We start from the raw sequence: 13,706 nt of genomic DNA, 5'->3' as shown, positions 1-13,706 counted from the left end.
CTGTTCTAATAAAAAGGTCTCAACTCTCAGTGGCTTATAGTAACAGTTGTGCATTTCTTGCCTACATTGCAACATTACATGTGAGCAATTGTGGGTGATGGCTATGACGTTTCTCCACATGTCTTATTCTGGCATGTAGGATGAAGAATCTGCCCCTATCTTGGACATTCCATTCACATGACAAAGGGAAAGAACAAAAACTACCATATGTTACTTCCTCTCACATTGCATTGGTAAAATAAGTAATACAATCAAGCTGATGATGTGATTATAATCTTCACATAGAAAGTAAGGCCCATGGCAATGAGTGGAAATATGTTAACCACTTATAGAAGTGGCAAAATCTAAGACAGTAGCATAGTCAAAAACAGCAGTTCTGAGAAATCAGGCTGACATTGTTTGAGGGCTGTAAACTGTAGTGCATAATAATATTAATAGTGTTAAGCCATGAGAATGAGAGAGAGATAAATAAAGTCTAAAGTCTGGCATGTATTTAGTCTTTTCACATGGGAAAGCATATATATATAGCCCTTTTATATGATATCTTAAACTTCTAAGGACTTGAAGATAAGTCTCTAAAACTCTGGAGCATAATTTTCAAAGCATATTTATTTAAAGTACATATCAAAACAAATAGACTGGATTCAATATGTTTCATAAGAACAGGTCATTCCAAACTTTGTTGACATAGTATATGAAAATGTAAAAAGGAGGGAGAGAGATTTTCTCATGATATTTTTTGGAGAACAATCCAACGAGATAAACTATCATTCTTTCCCCTCTCCTATATTTCCATGTTGTCCACAAAAATTCTTTATGAAAAAATATGGCAAACTTCTTTTGAAAGTTAAATGCTTAATATAAAACAAAAAAAAAACAAACAGAAAACAAACAAAAAACTTGGCATAGGAAAATAAGACAGGAGCAAAGGCAAGCTCAAAAGAGGGATGCAAAAATGACTCTGATGTTGTTTCAGAATATTAGTCTACAGTTTCTAGAAGTTTTCTCTTCTAAATTTCTAAATTGTCCTGGTGATTTCTGCTAAGGCTGTAGGAGAAGCAAACTACCTCCAGGGAGAAGGCAGCTGTGATAACTGGGGACACAGAGTCTAAAAATCCTCAAAAGTAATCACTGTCTGGTTCTACTAAAATTCCACATGTAATAATCTACAAGCAGTAATCAAATATCATTAAGTCAAGTGTTCCAGAAAATGTAGCGGTTTACACTGAGAAAAGTAACTACCCTGAAGATCAATTTCATTTCTTTAAATTTATTTTAGTGTTTAAAGTATTACAAATAGTAGTACATATGTCTCATTTTTCCCCAATGACCTCCCCCATGCCTCCTCTATTCCCCGGCACATGCCTTCACCACCCCCCTTCCCAGTATCTTGCGTCCATTGGTTATGCTTACATGCATGCATACAAGTTCTTTGGTTGATCTCTTACCACCACCACCCCAAACCCTCTCCTGCCTTCCCACTGTAGTTTGACAGTCTATTCGATGCTTCTTTGCCTCTGTATCTATTTTTGTTCATCAGTTTATAATGTTCTTTATATTCCACAAATGAGTGAGATCATGTGGTACTTATATTTCACTGACTGGATTATTTTGCTTACCATAATGCTCTACAGTTCCACCCATGTTTCAAATGGTAGGAGTTCCTTCCTTTTTATAGCAGCATAGTGTTCCATTGTGTAGATGTACCACCATTTTTTAAGCCACTCATCTGCTGATGGGCATTTAGGCTGTTTCCAAATCTTAGTTATTGTAAATTGTGCTGCTATGAACATAGGGGTGCATATATCCTTTCTTATTGGTGTTTCTGTTTTCTTGGGATATATTCCTAGAAGTGGGATCACTGGGTCAAATGGGAGTTCCAGTTTTAATTTTTTGAGGAAACGCAATACTGTTTTCCACAGTGGCTGCACCAGTCTGCATTACCACCAGCAGTGCACAAGGGTTCCTTTTTTCTCTGCATCCTCTCCAGCACCTGTTAGTTGATTTGCATCTCTCAGATGATTAGTGACTTTGAGCATGTTTTCATATGTCTCTTGGCCTTCTATATGCCCTCTTTCAAAAAGTGCTATACAAAAAAAAAGTCTATTTAGGTCCCTTGCCCATTTTTTGATTGGATTGTTTAGCTTCCTTTTGGTAAATTGTATGAGTTCTCTGTAAATTTTGGAGATTAAACCCTTATAGGAAATAACATTGGAAAATATGTTCTTCCATGCTGTAGACTTTCTTGTTGTTTTGTTGATGGTTTATTTTGTTGTGCAGAAGCTTTTTATTTTGATGTAGTCCCATTTGTTTATTTTCTCCTTAATTTCCATTGCCCTAGGAGCTGTATCAGTAAAGATATTGCTATGACAAATGTCTGCTATTTTGCTGCCTATGGCTTCTTCTAAGATTTTTATGGTTTCCCATCTTATGTTTAAGTCCTTTATCCATTTTGAGTTTATTTTTGTGTATGGTGTAAGTTGGTGGTCTAGTTATATTTTTTTTGCATATATATGTCCATATCCTTCCTAAGATCCCATGAAGCTAATATTGTTTTACATTATTCTAATCCTATATCATCTCTTAGACTGGATTCTTTCATATATCAACATTTTAACCCTTGCCATTTCACAAATTATTATTATTATTTAGTACCATCTCTGTTTTCTTGATTTGATTGTATTTGTCTTATAATTTATACATTTCTAACTCTTGATACTGAGATTTTATTTAGTTTCCTTTCTCCCTATATCTTCCTTTAAGTGCACTTAGGAGGATGCCTGTGTGACAGGGGAAACTTGGCACATTAAAAAAGAAAAATTACCTTGTACCACATTATTATTTCTTTCAACAGTTTTCAGGTTCCTTAATTAATACTAAGACTGCTTTAAAGTTTCATCGTTCATTTTGCAACAATAATTCAAATTATTTTTTCTTTAATCCAAAATTAATTCCGTTATAGTTTATTACTATAATCCCACTGTGTTTTTTATACTGTCCATTTCTATAGGTTAAATTTCATGATGCATATATGGGAAAACATATTTAAAAAAAAAATATATATATATATATATAATGTCATTTATTAGGGAAAAGCATAATAATGTTATATATTAGGGAAACATGTGTTAAAAAGGAAGTGTGTAGAATTTATATGCATATATACATAACCCATGGACACAGACAATAGTGGTGAAGAACCTTGGGTGGAGCATGGGTATGGTTATATTATCCCATGTTAGTCTTTTTATATCTATACAATTCATATCAAAGTAATTAAGGGGTCAAGGAGTAATAAGAGGGGACAGCTGTAATATTTTCAACAATAAAGATAATTTTTAAAAAGAGGAAGTATGTTAGAGTAGGAAGTTCTGAAATGTTTTCAGAAAAACATGAAACTTTTCAGAGGATCCTATAATTGTTAAGACATGTTGAATGTTAAGTATGTAGTGAACATAGTTACAGTCTATTTTCTTGCTCTTTTAAATTCCCATATAATCTCATTAGTTAAGTATTGTTATGTTATCACCATTATAAAGATAGTGATACTGAGAGTAAGACTGACAACTAGCTGGATGTCATACGATTACCAAATATTAGGAGGAGGAATAAAAGATAGATCAAATAAATCTATATTCAAAGGCATTTAAGCATACTCTATACATTCTTTAGAATGGTCAGTAGTAATATGATTGTTCAAGAAGATGAGAAACCTTTTATTCATTTTTTTTAATTCAACAAATGTTTACTGGCCATTTCTTAAATCCTGGAATCTTGGATTTGGGGATATAGAAATGTTATACCATCCTTGCATTCTTGGATAAACCCTACTTGCTCATCATACATATTTTTTTTTTTAGATTTTATACATTTTGTGTGTTGTTAGGCTCAATTCCTTAAAGTTTTGTTTAGAATTTTTGCATATTTGTAGGGCTGGACTCGTAGGATGGACAAGAAAGTATACCTTCTATTCAATTTTCTGAAAGAGTTCGTGTTGAATCGGTATTATTCTTTCCATACATATTTGGTAGAAATCACAAGTGGAACCATCCAGACCTGGAGTGTTTCTCATGGGAAGGTTTTTAGTTGCAACTTCAATTTCTTTAATACATAAAGTGCTATTTTTTATTTATTTCTTCTTATGTAAACTTTTAAAATTTCCATCTTTGAAGAAATTTTCAATTGCATCTAAATTGTAAATGTACCAGGTATTATCATAACATTGGTTATATTATTATGTTATTCTTTTTATATCTAAGGAATCTATATTAAAGTAATCCCTCTAATTTTTTTTATATTGGTCACTGGAGGCTTTTCCACTTTTATCTTGGTTAACTGACCAGAAGTTTGTCAATTTTTTTTTCTATTTTTCATTGACTTACAATCTGATCTTTATCATTTCTTTTACCTGCTAACTTTGGATTTCAAATGCTCTTCTTCTTATAGTTAATTAGACTTAAGTTAAAGTTAAATATTTGAGTCACTTAATTTCAAATTGGGATAAATTACTATACAATGTCTTCTAAAACTGCTAAATTTAGGAGCATCCTGCAAATTTACATAAAAATTGTTTTTACTAACATTAGGATAAAAATACAACCTAATTTTGCTTTGTATTTCTTCTTTAATCTGTGGGTTACTTAGATTACTTTTTTAGTTTACAAATATTTTAGAATTTCTCAGCTATGATTTTGTTATTGATTTCTAATCAATATAAATATCATACTTAGTATGATATTAATTTTTAAGTCATTGAAAAACTCTGTGGTCCAGACTTTGGTCTATCTTGTAAATGTTGTAGGTATATTTGAAAAAATGGATATTTTGCTATTGCAGGGTATAGTGTTCTGTAAGTGTCGATCACGTCCAGTTGATAGATAGAATTCTTCATACCTTCCATAGTCTTCCTGATTTTTTCACTTATTCTACTTATTATATTATTTATTAAGAGAGATGTTGAAAACTGATATACTTGTTGATTCTCAATTTCTCTTTGAGTAACATATCTATGAATCTCTGTACATATATATGAATGTATATGTACATATGCAATTTCTATCTATTTATCTATCTTTGCTTTATATATTTTACAACTTAATAATGACATAAATGCTTAGTATTTTTATGTACTTTCACTAATTGATCTCTTTATAATATGAAATACACTCTTACACTAAATATTACTTGCTTTGAAATCAATCCACTTTGTTTCATATAATTGTAGCCACTCCAGCTTTCTTTAAAGTTAGCATTTTACTTTTAATCTACGTTATATTTATTGTAGTCAGCATTGAACTAATGATATCTACTTACCTACTAGTTATAAGCTCTACATACAGGTTAATACTTAATATATGAGTTGAGACTTGTTTTTCAATTAATCTGAAAATCTCTGTATTTAAATTTAGATGCATATATCATTTATATTTAACTAATTATTAATATGGTTAGTTTTATTTGTTTACTTTTGGGCCTCATTTTTTCCAGCTTTATTGAAAATTTATAGAAATTTTCCAGCTTTATTAATAACTCAGGTAATTTATTAATTTACATACAGCTTTATATAAGTTTAAAGTATACAATATGGAAAAAGGAGACATATGTAATACTTTCAACAATAAAGAATTTTGAAAAATATAGTATACAATATGTTGATTTGGACACTTAAATATTGCAAAATGATTTCCATAATAGAATTAGCTAATACCTCCAACATGATACAAAATTACAATTCCTTTTTTAAATATTTTATTGATTTCAGAGAGGAAGGGAGAGGGAGAGAGAGAGAGATAGAAATATCTCTGATGAGAGAGAATCATTGATCAGCTGCCTCCTGCAAGCCCCCCACTCGCAACCCAGGCATGTCCCTGACCAGGATTCGAACCATGACCTCCTGGTTCATAAGTCAGCACTCAACCATTGAGCCACATCCCCTGAGTACCATTTATTTTTGTGTGTGTGTGTGTGGTAAGAACATTGAAGCTTTATTCTGTTAGCATCTATCAAGTATATAATAAAATATTAACTATATTCACTATGTTGAACATTACAATCCTGGAACTTATTCACATGATAACTGGAAATTTGCACCCTTTGACTAACATCTCCCTGTTCCCCCCACACCTGGACCCTAGTAACCACTATTCTAGGCTCTGTTTCTATGAGTTCAGCTTTTTCCACAATCCACTTATGTCATACACTGTATGTCTTTCTCTACCTGACTTATTTTACTTAGCATAATGCTTTCAAGGTCCAGACATGTTTTTGTGAATGGCATGATGTCTTTTCTCACAGCTGAATATTAAATTGTATATATGTGCCACACGTTCTTTATCTATTCATTCGTCGATAGACTCTTTTGTTGTTTCCATATCTTGGTTATTGTGAATGATCCTACAATGAACATAAAAGTGCAGATATTATTTTGGAATCTTATTTCATTCCCTTTGGATCTAAACCCAGAAGTGGAATTCCTGGATCATATAGCAGTTCTATCTTTAATTTTTGAGGAATATTCCATATTCTTTACCATAGTGACTGTACCAATTTACATTCCCATCAACAGTGAACAAAATTTCCCTTTTCTCTACATCTTCACCAACACTTTTTGCTTGTCCTTAATGGTAGCCATCCTAATAAGAATGAGAAAATATCTCATTTTAATTTCATTTCTCCAGCGATTAGTAATGTTGAGCATCTTTTCATGTACCTGCTTGCCATTTTATGCCTTCTTTGGCATAAGGGCCTAATCATCAGTACTTCTTGCTAATTTTTAACTGTATTATTTTTTCTATTGAATAGTATGAATTCTTTATATATTTTGGATATTAGCCCCTTATCAGACATATGACTTATAAGTATTTTAATAGTTTCATTTTTTATGAAGAAGTTTTTTATAGTCATGTATCCCACAATCTTTTTTTCTTATTTTTGCCTTTGATTTTGGTGTCAAATAAAAAGAAAATCATTGCCAACATAATGGCAAGAAGCTTACACCCTATATTTTCCTCTAAGAATTTTACTGTTTCAGATCTTAAATTTAAGTTTTTAATCCATTTTGAGTTATTTTTGTGTATGTTATAAGATAGGGGTATTATTTTATTCTTTTTCATGAAGCTATCCATGTTTCTCACAGCATTTATTGAAAAGTATCATTTTTTTTCCATTTTATAATCTGGCTTTTTTTGTCATCAATTAATTGACCATATATGCATTGGTTTATTTCTGGTATCTCTATCCTGGTTTTATACCAATATCACACTATTTTGATTACTATAGCTTTGTAATATAGACAGAAATCAGAATATGCAATGCCTTCATCTTTGTTTGTTCTTTTTAAAAATTGTTTTGGCTAGCTGGGGTCTTTCATAATTCCATAGAAATTTTAGGAATTTTTTCCTCTGTGAAAAAATGCCATTGGAATTTTGATAGAGATTGTATTGAATCTGTAGATCACTTAGGATAAAATGGCCACTTTAACAATATTAATTCTTCTAATATGTGCACAGGTAATATCTATTTATTTGTGTCTTCTTCAAAGACACTATACCTGAGAGCACTGTACTTCAAAATTGCAAAATAAAGAGAAGATCCTTCCATTTGCAGCAATAATAATGAACCTGGAAGGCATTATTCTAAAGTGAAATAAGCCACTCACAGAAAAAAAAACCAAATACTCTATAACTCACTCATATGTGGAATCACAAAAAGTCAAACTAATAAAAGCAGAGAATGAGGGGTGTGAATGGCTGCAGGGTAGAGGAAATACATAGCTGTTGGTCAAAGAGCACAAAGGTTCAATTTTAAGGAATGATTAGTGCTGATGAGCATGGTGACTATAGTTAACAATACTGCATTGTATACTTGAATTTGCTAAGAGATTGACCTTAGGGGTTCTCACCACACATACACACAAAGGTAACTGAATGATGGATATGTTAACTTGACTTTGGTAATCATTTCACAAAGTATACATATATCAAAAACATCACATTATACTAGTATATGTTAAATATATGCAATTTTTATTTGTCAAGGATACCTCAATAAAACTAAATAAAAATAAATGGAGCTAAAGTTCTACTTCAATTAAGTGTATACAAACCCACAGAAGAATGTCACTGATACCTTAACAAGAATTCACTAGAAAAGCTTACAAAATTAAAAGCCCACTTATGAGTATGTTAACAAGGTAAACTGAATTGGAAAACAGTCAGAAGCCCTCTGCAGAGTGAGGGGACATACACAGTTTCGCCTTTGACAGAACACTAGGAGAAGATGATGCCACCATAAAGCAGGTAAGAAAATAGATGGCTGTACATATAAGACGTTCTGAAGTCTGAGTGTTTTTCCAGACACAAGAGGAATCGTCACTTACCAGATCTTTTCTATTTCCTTCTGTGTAGAGCTCGTGAGAAAATAGAAGGTAGGAAAAATGGCAGATCCATCCTCTGGCACAAAGAAGTCAAATGCTTTCATGTGATTGTTATTTTCATGAGTCCACTTGCCTGGGCCATGAGATGGCCTGATATTTGGTCCAACATTATTCTGGGTGTGTCTGTAATGGGGGTTCCTGGATGAGACTAACACTTGAATTGGTATAGTGACTAAAATAGATTGCCCTCCCCAATCTGGGAAGTCTTATTCAATCTATTGGTCTGAATAGAAAAGGGCTGAGTAAGGAAGAATTTGCTCTCTTCCATCTTAAAATGGAACATTAGTCTTCTCCTGCCTTTGGACGCAGACGTAGACTGAAATGTCTACCAGCAGGTCTCCTGAAACAGGACTTTGGGCTTAGACTGGAACAATACCATGGGTTCTCTTGAGTCTCTGGACTGCAGATGTTGGCAAGTCTCAGTAGCTACAATCTCACCTGAGCCATTTTCTTATATAAATCAATCTCTTTCTCCCTAGACCTCTCTCTTATAGAAAATAAAAAGTACACTCCTCTGAAAAAGGATGCTTCTGAGGATGGGGGATTGAAGAAAAGGACATATGTTATTGTGGGAAGGCTAGAAACCTATGATTGCTCCTGCCTAAGATTTCTAAAATACACAAGGCATATTTTAACTACTTTTGGTTCAAGGGGAGGAGGAGGGAAGTGGCAGAGAGAGTAGGTAGAAAACTTCATGAAACCCTGCTCTGGAATCTCAGGCGGTTAGCGGCCTGGGGCTGATGGTGAACAGAGAAACCTCCCTCCAACTTGATTTTACCTCACACTTTAAACAACAGAAATTAAGTACAAAGGTTAAAACAATAGTACTTTTAGGATATTCTACATGAGAAAATCTTGAAAATATTGAGTTAGAGAATATATTCTTATATAGTAAAAAAAAAAAAAGCATAAATCACAGAAGAACAGATTGAGGATATGATTTCTTTAAAGTTAAAAAATAAATCAGTTATTCCAAGCCACAAGCTGGAAAGAAATATCTGTAAAAAGAAAACCTATTCAAGAAATGACTTGAGCCGAAACCGGTTTGGCTCAGTGGATAGAGCGTCGGCCTGCGGACTGAAGGGTCCCAGGTTCGATTCCGGTCAAGGGCATGTACGTTGGTTGCGGGCACATCCCCAGTGGGAGATGTGCAGGAGGCAGCTGATCGATGTTTCTCTCTCATCGATGTTTCTAACTCTCTATCTCTCTCCCTTCCTCTCTGTAAAAAATCAATAAAAAAATAAAAAAAAAGAAATGACTTGAAACCAGAATATAATAATAATACAATACTAATAAAAATAACAGGATATAAACAACTCAATGGAAAAGAGGTAAAGGATTTGAATATGGATACTTCCTAAATAAGATACATGAATGACAAATAAGTACATGAAAACTTGTTTAACATCTTTTATCATTAAGAAAATACAAACTAAACCAATGGAATTTTGCTACATGATTACTAGAATGGTTAAAATTTATTTTAAGAAAGGCAATATAATTGCTAAGGAGTTAAGCAAGTAGAACTTTCAGATAATCCTGATATGAATGCAAAGTGGTAGAACTACTTTAGAAAACTATTCAGCAGTTTCTTGAAAGTTCCCAAATAACCTAGTCAATCTATTCTTGAATATTTATCCAATAGAGGCTTCTGCACAGCAAAGAAACCATCAATAAAACAAGAAAGTCCACTGCATGGGAGAACATATTTGCCAATGTTATATCCAATAAGGGCTTAATCTCCAAAATTTGTTGGGAACCTCATACATCTTAACAAAAAGAAGATAAACAATCCAATCAAAAAATGGGCAAAGGACTTAAATAGACAACTTTTGAACGTGGACATACAGAAGGCCATGAGACATATGAAAACATGCTCAAACTTACTCATCATCTGAGAGATGCAAATCAAAACGACAATGAAATACCATCTCACACCTGTCAGAATGCCTATCATCAATAAACCAGTAAACAACAAGTACTGGCAAGGATGTGAAGAAAAAGGAACCCTCATGCACTGCTGGTGGTAATGTAGGCTGGTGCAGCCACTGTGGAGAACAGTATGGAGTTTCCTAAAAAATAAATAAATAAAACTGGGACTGGCATTTGACTCAGTTATTCCACTTCTAGGATTATATCCCAAGAAACCAGAAACACCAATCAGAAATGACACATGAACCCCTATGTTCATAGCAGCACAATTAAAATAGCTAAGATTTGGAAACAGCCTAAATGCCCATCAGCAGATAAGTGGATTAGAAACTTTGGTATGTCTTCGCAATGGAATAGTACACTTCTGTAAAAAAGAAGGAACTCTTACCAATCACAACAGCATGGATAGAACTGGAGATTATTGTGCTAAGTGAAATAAGCCAGTCAGTGAAAGATAAATATCACATGATATCACTCATTTGTGGAATATAATGATCAACATAAACTGATGAACAAGAATAGATACAGAGACAGAAAAGCATCAGAGAGACTGTCAAACTTCAGTGGGAAGAAGGGCGGTGAGGAGTGGAAAAGATCAACCAAAGGACTTGTATGCATGCATATAAGCATAACCAATAGACACAGACACTAGGGGGGCGAGGGCATGTGCTGGGGGGTAGTGGTGGATGGGGGAGGTCAATAGGAGGAAAAGGAGAAAGTGCTGCAGAAATAAATACAAATCTTTATACAAAGACCTATATTTATATCAACTTTATTTATAATTTATTATAAAATTACAAACCATAAATAGCCCAAATAACTATTTTCTAGTAAATGAATAAACAAATTGCAGTATGTATATTTAATGGACTATTGTGGAACAATAAAATTAACATGCAACACTATGGATAAATTTTATGAATAAAAAGGAAAGATACAAAGGGCTACCTACTATATGATTTTATGTATGTCACTTTCTGGAAAAGGTAAAAGTCAAGGGAAATAAATCACATGAATCATTTCCAGTGGCTAGGAGTTGTGGTATGGTATGGTTTGCAAAGGCATAGGCAACCATTTTCATTGATAAAAATGTTCTATATCTTGATATGTGGTAGTTATATAACCTATACAATTGAAATTTTATTTAATTATATACTTGAAACAGTGTATTTTAGCATATCTAAATTGCAACTTGGTAAGCCTAAATTTTTAAAAACTGTTGAGAAGGAGGTTGATATAAGCTTCTTTGATGTGATACTATAGGTGGGAAAACACTAGTACATTCTTCTGTCACTTTATATCAATACTAGAGGCTCAGTACACAAAATTTGTGCACGGGCACAGTCCCTAGGCCTGGCCAGTGATCGAAGCACGAGCATCTGGTGTGGAAAGGCAGGTCCCAGCTGACCTCTGGGCCCTGGGAAGCACCTGGGCCCCCAAAACTCCCTGTGCCCCCCTCCACCTGAGTCATAGTGCCTGGGTCCCTACATGGAGATGCGATGAATGCGGCTGGACTCTGTGGGCCAGGGCACAGCACGGGCTTCAGGATCGCCCAGTGTTGCTGCATGGAAGCCGGGCAGGCAGCGTGCTCTCTGCTGGCCGGCCTCGCAGACTGGTTCCTGTGCGAATGCTCGGGGAGCCCAACCTGCCCCTGTGGTCCTGACGGCTCACCCAGAAGAGGCTGTGCGGGTGCGGTGCAGGCTCCTCTCTGGCGCCTGGCACCTGAGCGCAAGGGCTTCCCTGGCGTGTGAGCCCTGGCGTCCCGGGGGCGGGTAGCAAGGGGAGTGAGAGCAAGCTCAGCAGGCACCTCGCATTCCCACCATACCTCCGTCCCCATCACCCCTTCCCCCAGGTAGCAAGCGAGAGGTCGGAGCCCCCTTCCCAGGCACTGTGGGAGGTTGGTCACTGCCACCCACCCCCAGTTCCCCATCCCAGCCCAGGGCCCGGGGCCTGCCAGCCGCTGGTTGCCATCTACGGAGCGATCAGTCAGGGCCGGGCACCCTGCTGCTGCCACTGGTCACCGTCTTGGGGCAATCAGCAGGGCTATCTGGGCTCCCCGCTCGCATAGGCCTTGCCCTGGTGCTGCCCGTTCAGCTGCTCCACCATCCTGAGACCATCCTGCTCTCTTGGGGGCCCATAGAGCCCGGCAGCACCTCCACTGCCACCTGCTGCCAGCTGCATCCTGGACGCCTGCCATGTACCGTGCTGCCCCCTGGTGGTCAGCACACATCATAGCAAACGGATGACCTCCCAGTTGAACTCCATTTGAACAATTTGCATATTAGGTTTTATTATATAGGATTCTATTAAAAATTCTGATCAAGGTACTTCAAAAATGTTGAATTAAAGACAATAAAATACCATATACAAGCCCTGGCCAGTGTGGATCAGTTGGTTGAGCATAGAAGAAAAAGTCTCTGATTCAATTCCCAGTCAGGGTACATACCCAGGTTTGATCCCTAGTCAGGGTGCATGCAGAAGGCAATGGATCAATATTTTTTTCTTATGTCGATATTTTTCTTTCTCTCTCCTCCTCTCCTCCCCCCATCTCTAAAATCAATTAAAAAGCATATTTTAAAAAATACTATATACAAAAGGTGTGAGATGCAGATGTAATAGTGAATAGAACAAAAACCATAGTTTTAAAACACATATATTAAAGAAGAAATATGGAGCTTATTATCTATTTCAAGATATTAGAAAAGATAAAAGCAAAATATCCCTAAGGCAATAGAAGAAAGGACAATAAAACATCTATAATAAGAAGAATCAACGTATGTAAAATTTGGTTCTTCAAACAGAAAAGGTAGAAAAGTAGGAGAGAGAGAGGAACGGTATAGTCAATAACAGCAAATAACAAGTTAAATCTAACAATGCTGTACATACTACATACATTGAAAATATAATAAGTAGATATTATGGGTAACTCTATTCCATACAATTTTAAATTTTTAAAGCTATTATTTACAATACAGTTTAAAATATTTAAGTGTTTTTGTAATTTTATACATGTTAGCACCACCACTCTCAATAAGTACAACAGCTCAATCAGCCTAAAAGTTTTCCTCAAGACCTTTATGTCAATTCCCTTCCCCCTCATCCTGCCCTAAGTAATCAGTGATCTGCTTCTGGTCCCAGTTCTGCACCTCTAGAATTTCTTATAAATGATTTTTTAAACAAATCACACAGAAGTATTCATTGGTATTTTATTTCAGTTAACATAGTGTTTTTGAAATTCATCTGTGATTGCACATATTAATACTTACTTTCTATTTCTTGCCGAGTTATATGCCATGGTATAGAGATACTAAAATTTATTATTCACCAATTGGTTGCTTCC

This window comes from Myotis daubentonii, chromosome 3 (assembly GCF_963259705.1).
Source record: "Myotis daubentonii chromosome 3, mMyoDau2.1, whole genome shotgun sequence".
In the NCBI taxonomy this organism is placed as follows: domain Eukaryota; kingdom Metazoa; phylum Chordata; class Mammalia; order Chiroptera; family Vespertilionidae; genus Myotis; species Myotis daubentonii.
This window is presented reverse-complemented; position numbering follows the sequence as displayed.